The sequence below is a fragment of the Oryctolagus cuniculus genome, chromosome 9 (genome assembly GCF_051225735.1).
Source record: "Oryctolagus cuniculus isolate XC-2025 breed Fujian yellow rabbit chromosome 9, ASM5122573v1, whole genome shotgun sequence".
NCBI classification, from domain to species: Eukaryota; Metazoa; Chordata; class Mammalia; order Lagomorpha; family Leporidae; genus Oryctolagus; species Oryctolagus cuniculus.
Window position 1 is genome coordinate 97647893 of NC_142875.1, and position 13369 is coordinate 97661261.

Consider the following 13369-nt stretch of genomic DNA (forward strand, 5'->3'; position numbering starts at 1 on the left):
CGCAGGCGGAGGATTAACTTACTGCGCCACAGCACCAGCCCCCACTTATTCCAACCTTTCAGCAATACCATTACCCAGCGAGAATAAATGATGGAATGACAGTTAACAACCCCAAGTAACACAAAAGCACTGCTACTTTCAGTTGTCCAGTAACTCCTAGAAAACACCATCAGACATCAAATGATTAACATGAGGTAGCATGTTAAAGGAGGAGATAACAGGAAAAATAAGCCTTTCATCAGAAGGAATTATTTCATTCCAAGAAAATCAGTGGTTTCTGTATGTTAGAAAAAACTGAGAGGCAAAACTGAGCATACAGAAATGGGGTCTAGGGGCAGCACTGTGCCAGTGGGTAAAGCCGTTGCGTGCAATGCCAGCATCCCATATAGGTACTGGTTGGAATCCCAGCTGCTGCACTTCCAATCCAGCTCCCTGCTAGTGTACTGGGAAAGCAGTGGAAGATGGCCCAAGTCGCTGGGCATCTGTACCACATGGGAGACCCATTAGAAGCTCCAGGCTCCTGGCTTTGGATAGGCCCAACTCCAGCCGCTGCAGACATTTGGCGAATGAACCAGTGGATGGAATACCTCTCTATCTGCCTCTCTGTATCTGCCTCTCTGTAACTCTGCCTTTAAAATAAATAAAGACAGAAACAGATCTAATGCCACTTAGAACCCTGCATTCCATTATCAGGAGTATCTGGGACTGAGTCCCCACTCTGCTTGCCACCCATGTCTAGCTAATGATCATCTTAGGAGTTTGGAGGTGAACACTCAAGTACAGGGGTCTCTGCTACTCATGAGGGGAGACCTGCCTTCAGGCTGGCCTAACCCTGGCCATTGCAGGCATTTAGGGAACAAATCTGTGGGTAAGAGATCTCTTTCTGCCTATGTCTCTTTTTTTCCCAATAGAAAAATAAATTAGGAGGCCGACGCCTCGGCTTACTTGGCTAATCCTCCACCTGCGGTGCCCGGCACACCGGGTTCTAGTCCCAGTCGGGGCGCCGGATTCTGTCCCGGTTGCCCCTGTTTCAGTCCAGCTCTCTGCTCTGGCCTGGGAGGGTAGTGGAGGATGTCCCAAGTGCTTGAGCCCTACACCTGCATGGGAGACCAGGAGGAAGCACCTGGCTCCTGATTGGCGCAGCGCGCCAGCCCTAACGGCCATTTGAGGGGTGAACCAACGGAAAAAGAAAATCCTTTCTGTCTCTCTCTCTCTGTCTAACTCTGCCTGTCAAAAAAAAAAAGGGGGGGGGGGGGAATAGGAAATTAAAATAATTTACTTTCTAACTTCTGTGTACTTTATCCCTCTCCCACAAAGAGCACATGTAAATACACAAAACACTCTTCCTTCAACCATAAAAGGCATAGTAGGTTCAGCTTTTTAGGAAGAACTAAGGAACTGCAAACCAATTACTGATGAACAGAAAAGTCACCAAAAACTTAATGATCTAGTAAACAAACACAGCTGGCATTTCATGTGTTAGGTCAGCTGAAGCTAGGAGAAAAGGAGTCAATCAATTAATACTAGCCTTTCCCCCCCGAATGGACATACAATTCAGATGAAATCACACAAGGCATAAACACTGTTCAATTGCAGCTTTGTAAGTAATGCATAGAGAATGGGTTGGAGAAACTATCTTAAAATGTAAATAGTAATGATGCCTGATTTTTCTAATTGCCAGGTCTTCTACAGTTTTCTGCAAGTAGTGCCCAAGCTTTCTATAAAAACATGTAAATTATTTTGGACTCAGAACAACCTTTACCCAAATGAATTGGAGAAATCAACTAATTCTACATTTTCTCAGGTAATTTTTTATTAACATTTTACTCCACTATGTAATCCTTGCCCCGGCCTGCAGTGCTGGCATCTGTACGGACACCGGTTCGTGTCCTGGCTGCTCCATTTCCAATCCAGTTCCTGCTAATGTGCCTAGGAAAGCAGTGAGGATGGCCCAAGAGCTTCTGCCCCTGCACCCACATGGGAGACCCGGAAAAAGCTCTCTGGCCTGGCTTCAAATCATCCCAGCTCCGGCTAACCTCTTGCAGGCATCTGGGGAGTGAACCAGTGAGTTGAAGACCTCTCTCTCTTGTCTCTACCTCTCTCTGTAACTCTGCCTCTTAAATAAATAAATCTTTTTTTTTTTTAAAGTTTAAAATTGAAATATATTCAAGAATCAAAATTAGGACTAGGTGTTCTGGCACAGTGGGTTAAGCCACTACGTGGAAGTCCTGTAACCATATGAAAACATTGGTTCAAATCCTGATTCCTCTGCTTCCAATTCAGCTTCTCCCCGGAAAGGGGAACATGGACCAAGTACTGAACTCCTGCCACCCATGTAGCAGACCTGGATGGAATACCCATCCTTTGGCTTCATCCTGGGAGAGCCTGGATGCTGCAACCATTTGGGAAGTAAACCAGCTGATGGAAAAATCTCTCCCTTCTCTCGCTCTTACTCTCGCTCTGCCTTTCAAATAAATAAATATTTTTTTAAACAACTGGTAAGAACTGGGGCTGATGCCTTGGCGCAGGTTAATCCTCTGCCTGTGGCGCCGGCATCCCATATGGGTGCCGGTTCTAGTCCCGGCTGCTCCACTTCCTATCCAGCTCTCTGCTGTGGCCTGGGAAAGCAGTGGAAGGTGGCCCAAGCTCTTGGGCCCCTGCACCCATGTGGGAGACCTGGAGGAGGCTCCTGGCTCCTGGCTTCAGATCAGCGCAGCTCCCGCTGTTGCAGCCACTTGGGGAGTGAACCAGCAGATGGAAGACCTTTCTGTCTCTCCCTCTCACTGTCTGTAACTCTACCTCTCAAATAAAGAAATAAAATCTTAAAAAAAAAAAAAAAAACTTGTAATAACTTGTGAAAGTTTAAGGTGTGACATTTAAAATTGATTATGAATATAAGATATTTGATAAAAATGAAGAACTTTAAAATGTGAGAAAATTACAAATATAATATACAAATATAAAAAACATTTTATAAAATGATTACTGCTCTGTTAAAACAAAAGCTGTGTCACCATAAAATATGTAACGATTATCCTCTTATAGTTCTTTTCTTACTGAGATGAAATTCACATAAAAAACTTTAAAACAGAATTTAGTGACATTTAGTATTCACTGGTATGAAAGTACCACTCATATTAAATTCCAAAACACCTGCACACCATCAAAGGAAACCACACAAATGAAGCAGCCATTCCCTGATCCCTACTCCCCCAGGCCTTGGCAACCATCAATCTGCTATCTCTGTATTATTACTTATTCTGGATACTTCAAAAGTTCTTTCTCCAGAATTACCAATAACTTAGCATTGCCATGCTACTTGAAAATACCACCATGTAACTGGCAGTCCTGTTTGTCTCACACTTCCTCTTACATCACACATGTTATAATTTTAGCAGCTTCCCATCTGATGTGAATAATCAACATTTCACTTAAATGACATCACACACACACACCTGGAAAAAATTACGCATGCACCAAAAGCATGCTTTAAAATCTCTGTGCTAATTTTCAGTTTTATACCACCTCAAGATGAAACATCACTAAAGGTCAAGACTAACCACCTAAAGACACTTATCAAAGTGTTTTAACTATCAAATAATCAGTACGGTCAAAAATCCAGTTTAAAACAATCTTGCCCCCCCCCCTTTTTTTTTTACAATGTATTTATATTTGAAGGGGGCAGAGAGGGAGAGAGAGAGGGAGATCTTCCATAGCTGCAAAGGCCCGAGCTGGGCTGGATCCAAAGCCAGAAGCCAGGAGCTTCTTCTGGATCCCCCAAGTGGGTGCAGGGGCTCAAGCACTTGGGCCATCCTCCACTACTTTCCCAGACCATTAGCAGGGACTGGAAGTGGAATAGCTGGGGATCAAACCGGTACCTATGTAGGGTGCAGGGGCTGCAGGCAGTGGTTGTACCCGCTAGGCCTTGTCACCACCCCGAATCTTGTCTTTCACACATTGAAATTTGTTTCTTTAAAACAGGTCAGTTTTGGGGCCAGTGCTGTGGTGAAGTGGGTTAACGCCCTGGCCTGAAGTGCCGGCATCCTATATGGGCGCCAGTTCTGGTCCCAGCTGCTCCACTTCCTGTACAGCTCTCTGCTATGGCCCGGGAAAGCAGTGGAGGATGGCCCAAGTCCTTGGACTCCTGCACCCTCGTGGGAGACCTGGAGGAAGCTCCTGGCTCCTGGCTTCGGATCGGCACAGTTCTGGCTGTTCCGGCCGTTGCGGCCATCTGGGGAGTGAACCATCGGATGGAAGACCTCTCTCTCTCTCTCTGCCTCTCTTCTCACTGTGTAACTCTTTCAAATAGACAGATAAATCTTAAAAAAAAAAAAAAAAAAAAAAAAAAGTCAGTTTTAAGTGGGACAAGGTGTGGCTGTTTAAGTAATTTACAGATAAGCAAGAGGCCTGCTAGAATCGAGGTGAGACTTTAATGAGCGGCTAATTTGAAACCCAAATTTGAAAATCTTAGCAGTATTTAACAGAATCTCTAGTCTGAGCAGTGCCCAAGACTTCAACACACACTCCCCTCTCCCAAGACAGGTCACCAGACTCACTGGCACCCTCGCCAATGTTTAGTAGCACACTTGGGAATGCACACCCAGCTTCCCAGCAACCACAGCAGCCAGAGGAGTCTCCTGACAGAAACAACCACTCTAGCCCTAACCCTGGGGTTCACCAACAAGCTCCCTTCATGACTATTTTCCCCAGGAGTCACAATTAAAAGACTTTCTAAGGCATAAGACTGGACTCCTGGGTGACCACCAGAGGCCAGAAACCTAGCCTGCGTGCTTTAAAACTACCACTAAGGTCCCCAGATATCTTCTACTGCAAGATAAAAAGAATAAAATTACATAATAAAAACACCTACAAAACACACACAAACCCTGACGTGAATCAAACAAGACATTTTAGTGTTTTATGCTAACTTCTGCTTGCAGCAATGAAGAACTTTTCAGTGGTATTCAGATTACTCTGCAATCCCAACTACCCAAATTGGTGAATAAAGAACAGCACAGAGCTTTCAAGGTGCTGTCAGGGTAATAAAGATGGGGGCAGGGGAAGAACCTAACAAGGCCAGAGGAGCTGGAAAACCATAACAATGACTGAATACTTCACCAAGGGCCACTAGAGAAGACCAGAAAGATGAGAAGTCAGTCATTACAGAACCATCAACCCAGAGGTGAGCCACCCATCTCCTAAGAACACACCTAAGAGGTGCAAAAAGTTATTTCTCAACCAAGGTATAATAAACTTAGTTAATGGCAAGATCTCTATAACATACTATCGTGTTGACATTTCAATTTATGACCATGAAAATACACACAATCTAGAACAGAAACTATTGGCTCCTAAGGTAAAAATGGCTGTGATCCCTAAACTGTTAAATTTCACTAAAACATAGTGCTCAAAAGAGGTAAATAGCTGGAAAGGGGTGAGGACATGGGACCTGGTAGTAGAATCTGGGTAAAGTAGCAAAGACGGCGATGGGGTGGGCGCAGACCTTCTGCAACCCAGGCAGAGACTAGAGAGCAACAGCAGTCAGGAGGTATGCAGCCGGCTACTACCGGCAATCTTAACAGGGAGCTAGAGAAACTGCTTTCTGAACTTTGCGTGGCCTCTCCTTCCCTACTCCTGGCTTCTACCTGTATTTCGCTGTGACTCCATTATCACACGCAACCATTACTGGCACTCTAGATTCTTCTGTCTCATTTCACTCCCACATGACCAACTGTTTAAAATTTTAGTAAATACAAATGTTAAATTTGTCCCTTCCAGGCCGGCGCCGCGGCTCAATAGGCTACTCCTCCGCCTTGCGGCGTGGGCACACCACACCGGGTTCTAGTCCCAGTCGGGGCGCCGGATCCTGTCCCAGTTGCCCCTCTTCCAGGCCAGCTCTCTGCTATAGCCCAGGAGTGCAGTGGAGGATGGCCCAAGTGCTTGGGCCCTGCACCCCATGGGAGACCAGGAGAAGCACCTGGCTCCTGCCTTAGGACCAGCACGGTGCGCTGGCCACAGCGTGCCGGCCACGGCGGCCATTGGAGGGTGAACCAACGGCAAAGGAAGACCTTTCTCTCTGTCTCTCTCTCACTGTCCACTCTGCCTGGAAAAAAAAAAAATTGTCCCTTCCAAGCTACATAAAAAAACTCCTCTAAGCTACATAAAAAAAAAATGAAAATACTGCATGTTGCTTGGGAAATCTCTTCCCTGACACCTACCTGGTGCCGCATACATTCTTTCTTCACCTAAAAAACTCCCACCTAATGCCCTCTTTCTTCATGTGACAGAATGTGAGCCCTAAATATTTTCCTATGGCTCAAAAGTTTCCTGTCTTTATATATCCTCTGTTTTGTTCCTTCCATCCTGGGAGAAACATGAGCAACTACACAATTTCTCATTCACAAACATTTCTCATGCCCTTGCTAGAATGCAAATTAAAAACAAAAAGGAGCAAGCACAAGCTGATTTACTCTTTAATGTTGCAGAATAAATTTTCTTTCAGTCATACTTCTCAACACAGTGATTACAGGTAACAACACAGGTAACACAGTGATCAGTAAAAACACACACAATCTTTTGCAACCTGATCTCAATACTGACCATTCTCTATTGAAAATAATTTTCTGAAAGATCCACTTCTCCACTATTTCTAACAGCAGGGTTTCTACTGCTATTTCATGCTCAAAGTATTGCTCAATTTCACCATCCAGTTCTTCCTCACTCATTTGCCATGAGATGAACAGAGAGCATCTTCCTAAAACAAAGATATGATGACATAATCTCCTTTCCTTTCACTACTGAAGGTACAAGCATCACAGAGAGCTCAAAAATCTGATCGTTCCAGCATTTTCTTCCACTACACATCACAACATACAAATGCAAAGATGGAAGGAATTGCAGTGAGGCACAAATGGAAATCTAGGCAGGTGCAGCTTTTTTGACCTGAGCCTCCTGGGATGGTGGACAATGGGTGCTCCTACTACAGGAGTAATAGAAACAGAATCACTAGAGTGGAGGTGTGTAATGCAGGCAAAGCACTGGGTATGTCTAGTATGTAAGATACAAGGTTCCAGAAGTTCATTTTGGTGCATAAAATATTTCAAATCCATACTTTTAAAAAATGATTTTGGTTATTTTGCAGATTTTCAAAGAGGAAGACAGAAAGATCTTCCACCTACTGGGATGGGAAGCAGGGAAGCCAGGAACTCAAATCAACATTCCAATGTGGGATACTGATGTTGCAAGCAGTGGCTTACTCCGCTACACCATGTAAGCCCTCCACCAGTAGTTTTTAAAAAAAAAAAAACAGTATGTATTTCCCATGTTGTTGTCCATCATCCAAAACCCTAGCTGACTGACAAGGCTCAGATCAAATATAGCACTGCCAAATTCCCCATCTGTGCCCAGCTGATTCCTTCCATCTTTGCATTCAAAAACAACTTCTACTACAAAAGAACCCATCATTCTTATCTATACCAGATTAAATATAGATGTGCAACCAGACCAGGACACTGTAAGACCCATAAGAATACAAACTCGAAGCCGGCGCCGTGGCTCAATAGGCTAATCCTCCACCTTGCGGCGCCGGCACACCGGGTTCTAGTCCCGGTTGGGGCGCCGGATTCTGTCCCGGTTGCCCCTCTTCCAGGCCAGCTCTCTGCTATGGCCAGGGAGTGCAGTGGAGGATGGCCCAGGTGCTTGGGCCCTGCACCCCATGGGAGACCAGGAAAAGCACCTGGCTCCTGGCTCCTGCCAGGATCAGCGCGGTGCGCCGGCTGCAGCGGCGGCCATTGGAGGGTGAACCAGCGGCAAAGGAAGACCTTTCTCTCTCTGTCTCTCTCTCTCACTGTCCACTCTGCCTGTCAAAAAAAAAAAAAAAAAAAAAAAAAAAAAAGAATACAAACTCGGGGCCAGCACTGTGGCGCAGCAGCTGAAAAGCCCTGGCCTGAAGCACCAGCATCCCATATGAGCACCAGTTCTAGTTCTGGCTGCTCCTCTTCTGATCTAGCTCTCTGCTATGGCCTGGGAAAGCAGTAGAAGATGGACCAAAGTCCTTGGACCCCTGCACCAACAGGGGAGACTTGGAAGAAGCTCCTGGCTCCGGATTGGTGCAGCTCCGGCCGGTGCGGCCATCTGGAGAGTGAACCAGTGGATGGAAGACCCCTCTCTGTCTCTACCTCTCTCTGTAACTCTATTTTAAGTAAATATTTTTAAAAAAAGAATATAAACTTATGTCTTATTTTATAATTCCTTCTGTTTCCAGAAATGCAACTATAAGAATGCCAAATAAAGGTTTGATATTTATATTTAAAAAATGAGATAAAATGAAGTAGGAATAAAACACGAACTAAAACAGGAGCAACTATCCTTGCTGAACTTAAAACTTTCTCTTCCTGACACACTTACCTCTTGCTTGATGGATCTGAAGAACAGCTAGTCAGACATCTACCTAGGTTGCAACTTTGCCTGTGTGCACTGTGGATGTCTTCCCCATGGTTAGAAATGAGGAAAAGAAAGGAAACCATAGATTATGGTGCTCTCAGCTGCTGCTGCTGCTCCTGCCGCCGCCGCCACCAATAAGGTACACAAACAACTGACCCAGATGGAAGGCCTAATGTATCCTTAGGACAATCAAGGAAACCCCTCTTCAGCTGCGTCTGACTAAGCGTGTTTACTCTCTTAAAAACAAAAAACCTGTATCCTTTGACCATCTTTTATATCAACAGAAAGCAGCTTCCCCTAAGTTGTTTATACATTTTAAAATCTGATTTTTTTTTTAAATGACGGGAAAGTGGTGTCTGAAGGGCACTCTGAGCAGCTGGGGCAGACCCCGCGTTAACAGCAGGACAGCGGCAGTAGTGAGAAGCAAGAGCACGAGCAGTGGGAAGAAGCCCAGGGATGAGAGATCAGAGCTAGCCCTAAAAGACTCCGGCTCTGAACAGTGACTGCTGTAGGAAATATGACAAGTCTGAAAACTACTGAGACCTAGATAATTATTTTGAAGGCCAAGATTTGTTAGTACAAGGGAGATTGTGAAATTTTGTGGAATAAGCCCCATAGGTTCAGTAACTGTAACCTATGTTGAAAGTGGTAGGAAAGGGTGTTCCATTAAGATGATATAACTTCTGGTACTTTAGGATCAAAAACCAGCATTATCCAGGTCTGGTTTGGCATTTCATGAAGAATTAATTAATGTGGTAATGAGAAAAGGAAGAAAAAAACTGTGACAACAAGAGACAGTTTATACATTATAAACACACTGCAGAGCACCGGCAATGCGCTTAAGTCAGCAGCTGAGGAAAGCTTCTGTTTCCAAGATAATGAGGCGGCCCCAGTGCAAATGGAATCCCAATTATCAAAGGGTGCCCTGACCTTCCTTAATGTGCTTTTCCCCAAGAGCTACACCATGGATGTCCTCAAATATGCCTATAGGCATCTTCTTTATGAGCCTCAAAGACCCTAACAGGAAGATCTCTTGAAATAAGAACAGAAACTTAACATGGAACTGTCTTCTAAAGAAACTGTGTTTACCACATTAATAGCAAAAGAATACCAGTTTCACAACTACTTTACCAACTCAGATAAAAGTTACTAACCAGGAACATGTTATTCTTGAAATGGAGAGTGAATATTTCCCCTACAACTTCACTATCATTTTATTTGAAAGGCAGATATAGTGTGACAGAAAATCTTCCACCTCCTGGTTCAACTAATCAAATGGTTACGATAGCCAGATCTGAGCCAGGCTGAAACCAGTACCCAGGATTCCATCTGGGTCTCCCAATTGGAATGCAGGGGCCTAAGTATACTGGGGCCATCTTCAGCTGCCTTTCCAGGTGCATTAGCAGGAAAGCAGATGGCTGGGAAGCAGAGTAGCCAGGACTCAATCCAGCACTCTGACGTTTGTGCTACAAGCAGAAGCTTAACCACTTCATCACAATGCTGGCCTGTGTCACCTTTTATTTAAAAAAAAAAAAAAAAAAAAAAAAAAAAAAGGATTTATTTGAAAGGCAGAGGCAAGGTGGGGGAGAAGTGGGAGAGGAGTGGACAGAAAAAAAGAGACCACTCATCTGCTGGTTCATCCACCAAATAGCTACCAATAGTCAGGGCTGAATCAGACAAAAGATAGGAACCATAAACTCCATCTAGTTCTCCCAATGGGTGGCAGGGGTCCAAGTAGTTGGAGCGTCATCTGCTGCCTTCCCAGTAACATTAGCAGGAAGCTGGACTGGAAGCACAGCGGCCAGGACTTGAACCAACACTCTGATACAGTATGCCAGCGTTTAAGTGGCAGCTTAATCCACTGAGCCATAACACAGGCCCCCCAATATCACCTTTAATGGAAGCATAAACTATACCCTGAAGCAATCTATTAAAGATGTATTTTTTTTTAATTTATTTATTTATTTATTTGAGGGATAGAGTTACAAAGAGAGGGAGACATACAGAGAAAGGTCTTCCACCTGCTGGTTCACTCCCCCAAATGGCCATGACAGCTGGAGCTGGGCTGATCGGAAGCCAGGAGCTTCTTCTGGGTGTACCATGTGGGTGCAGGAGCCCAAGCACTTGGGCCATCTTCTGCTGCTTTCCCAGGCACATTAATAGAGAGCTTGATCAGAAGGGAAGCAGCCATCATTCAAGCTGGCACCCATAAGGGATGCCAGTTCTACAGGTGGAGGCTTAACCTACTACTCCACAGCACTAGCCCCAAGACCTAATGTTTATAACTTGCCTAAATTTAAAAGTCTTTATAGACTTTCAGCTGGGGGCCGGTGGTGTGGTGCAGCAGGTTAATGTCCTGGCCTGAAGCACCAGCATCCCATATGGGTGCCGGGTTGAGACCCGGGTGCTCCACTTCCCATCCAGCTTTCTGCACCCATGTGAGAGAACTGGAAGAAGCTCCTGGCTCCTGGCTTCAGATCAGTGCAGCTCTGGCCATGGCGGCCAACTGGAGAGTAAACCATCAGATGGAAGACCTCTCTCTCTCTCTGCCTCTCCTCTCTCTGTGTAACTCTGACTTTCAAATAAAAAATGAATAAATCTTTAAAAAAAAAAAAGAGAAATACTTTCAGCTCTCTACATACTCTTAAAACTTGAACTTTGAAGAACTTGTTTCTCTCCTATTACTCTACCTTTCAAGTAAACAAATCCTTTTTAAAGGGGGAAAAGGAACTGGTATTGTACAATTTATTTTTTTTTAAAGACTTATTTGAACGGCAGAGTTACAGAGAGGCAAAGGCAGAGAGAGAGGGAGAGAGAGGTCTTCCATCCACTGGTTCACTTCTCAGATGGCCAGGATCCAGGAGATTCTTCTAGGTCTCCCACATGGGTGCAGGGATAAAAGGACTTGGGCCATCCTCCACTTCTTTCCCAGGCCACAGCAGAGAACTAGATCAGCCAGCACTGGAACTGGCACCCATATGGGATGCTGGCACTGCAGGTGGAGATTTTACCCAGTATGCCACAGCACTGGCCCCCACAATACGTTATTATTCCACTTGCAACACTGGCATCCCAGAAGATGGTCCAGTACCTGGGCCTCTGCCGCCCACGTGGGAGACCAGATGGAGTTCCTAGTTCCTGTCTGGAACTACCTGGCTACTGCCATTTGCAGTAGATGGTTCTCTCCTTCTCAGTTTGACTTTACCTTTCAAGTAAATAAGTAAATCAATAAAAAAAAATCTTTGAAAGGAAGAGGAAAAAAGGAGGGGGGGTAGAGGGAGAGAGGGAAAGAAGAGAGCTATCTTCCAACTGAAGGCTCACTCCCCAAATATCAGCAATTAATCTGGTCTTCCACATGGGTGGCAGAGACCCAACCACTTAAACCATCACTTGCTGTATCCCATGGTGTGCATGTTCAAGAGCTGGATTGAAAGCAGAGGTGGGACTTGAACCATGAGCAGAAGATGTGGGCATCCCAAGCACCAAACATCTGCCCCAAAGTTTAACTTTCTTTTTTCTTTCTTAAAGTTACAGAGAAAGTAAGGCAAAGGCAAACACAGAGAGAAAAAGAGAAAGAGATCTTCCATCTGCTAGGTCACTCCCCAAATGGCTGCAATGGTCAAGGCCGGGCCAGGCCAAAGCCAGGAGCTTCAACTGGGCCTCCCTTGTGGCTATAGAGGCTCAAGGACTTGGGCCATCTTTCAATGAAATTCCCAAGCACATGAGTATGGAGCTGGATGGAAAGTGGAACAGCCAGGACTGGAACCAGTGCCCATAAGGATGCTGGTGCTGCAGGCAAGTGGCTGTATCCACTACACCACAGCACTGGCCCCCAAATATTAACTTTTATATGGTCACAGAAGACCTTACCTTCTGATCCTTTGCTGTATTCTAAGATTCACATGCTTATCATATCTCCTGAAAGTTATCAAATCATCTCTCTTCTCGCATTCATTTAATTAAGAAATGTGCATTTAACTCTTCTCCTAACCAAGATTTCCCATAATTGCCCAGCACCATAAACAATGGAAGAGGAGACCTACTGATTCCAAGTACTATGCTTCAACCATTGACTCTGATTCTTTTAACTCTCACAAAGCTGCTGTAAAGTACATTTTCTTTTGCTAGTTATAACAAAACTGAAATTTAGAGATACCAAGTAACCTATCTAAGGGAAACCTGCAACAGGGCAGCAACACAACTCAAATTAGTTTCCATTATGCCACAGTAACCCTTTGTCCACTGCCCAGTTTTTCTGTGCCTCTCTTACCTGCTATATTTTAACAGATACCATTACAAAAAAGAGCATTTCAGGAAGTTCACAGAAATTGCATATATGATAACTTTTTTTTATCATTTTATCATTTTTTTTATTTGACAGGTAGATTATAGACAGAGAGAGAGACAGAGAGAAAGGTCTTCCTTCCATTGGTTCACCCCCCAAATGGCCGCTAGGGCCGGCGCTGCGCTGACCGGAAGCCAGAAGCCAGGTCCTTCTTGCAGGTCTCCTGTGTGGGTGCAGGCGCCCAAGCACTCGGGCCATCCACCACTGCCCTCCCAGGCCACAGCAGAGAGCTGGACTGGAAGAGGAGCAACCGGGACTAGAACCCAGCAACCATATGGGATGCCAGCACCGCAAGGCGGAGGATTAACCAAGTGAGCCACAGCGCCAGCCCCATATGACGAATAACTTATTCATGGATTTCAAAATTATTTTTCATCAAAATAAATTTAATCCCATTTTCCATGAACTTTGAAAAATAATGATTCAGTATTTGACAGGGACAGAGACAAAAGAACACTCTCTTCTGCTTTCTTACTCGTAAAATGCCCACAATGGAGACTAAAGGACACTGAATTCTTTCAATAATATAAATTTTGGAAGTTTTCAAAATATTCTACAAGCTCAAAACACTTCAAAGTATAC

General features: G+C 44.7%; 1 protein-coding gene across 6 annotated transcripts in view; it reads right to left on the bottom strand.

Moving 5' to 3' along the window:
* Nucleotides 1-13369, bottom strand: part of CECR2 (CECR2 histone acetyl-lysine reader) — a 142304-nt gene that overhangs the window by 22474 nt on the left and 106461 nt on the right. Inside the window, exon 1 of one of the 6 annotated variants that reach the window (XM_089304426.1) lies at nt 8407-8546. The exons of the other annotated variants lie outside the window; for them this stretch is intronic. The gene's annotated coding sequence lies outside the window, so the exon portion shown is untranslated. Of the gene's footprint in view, nt 1-8406; nt 8547-13369 lie in introns of those variants that run through there. 6 annotated transcript variants of the gene reach the window in all.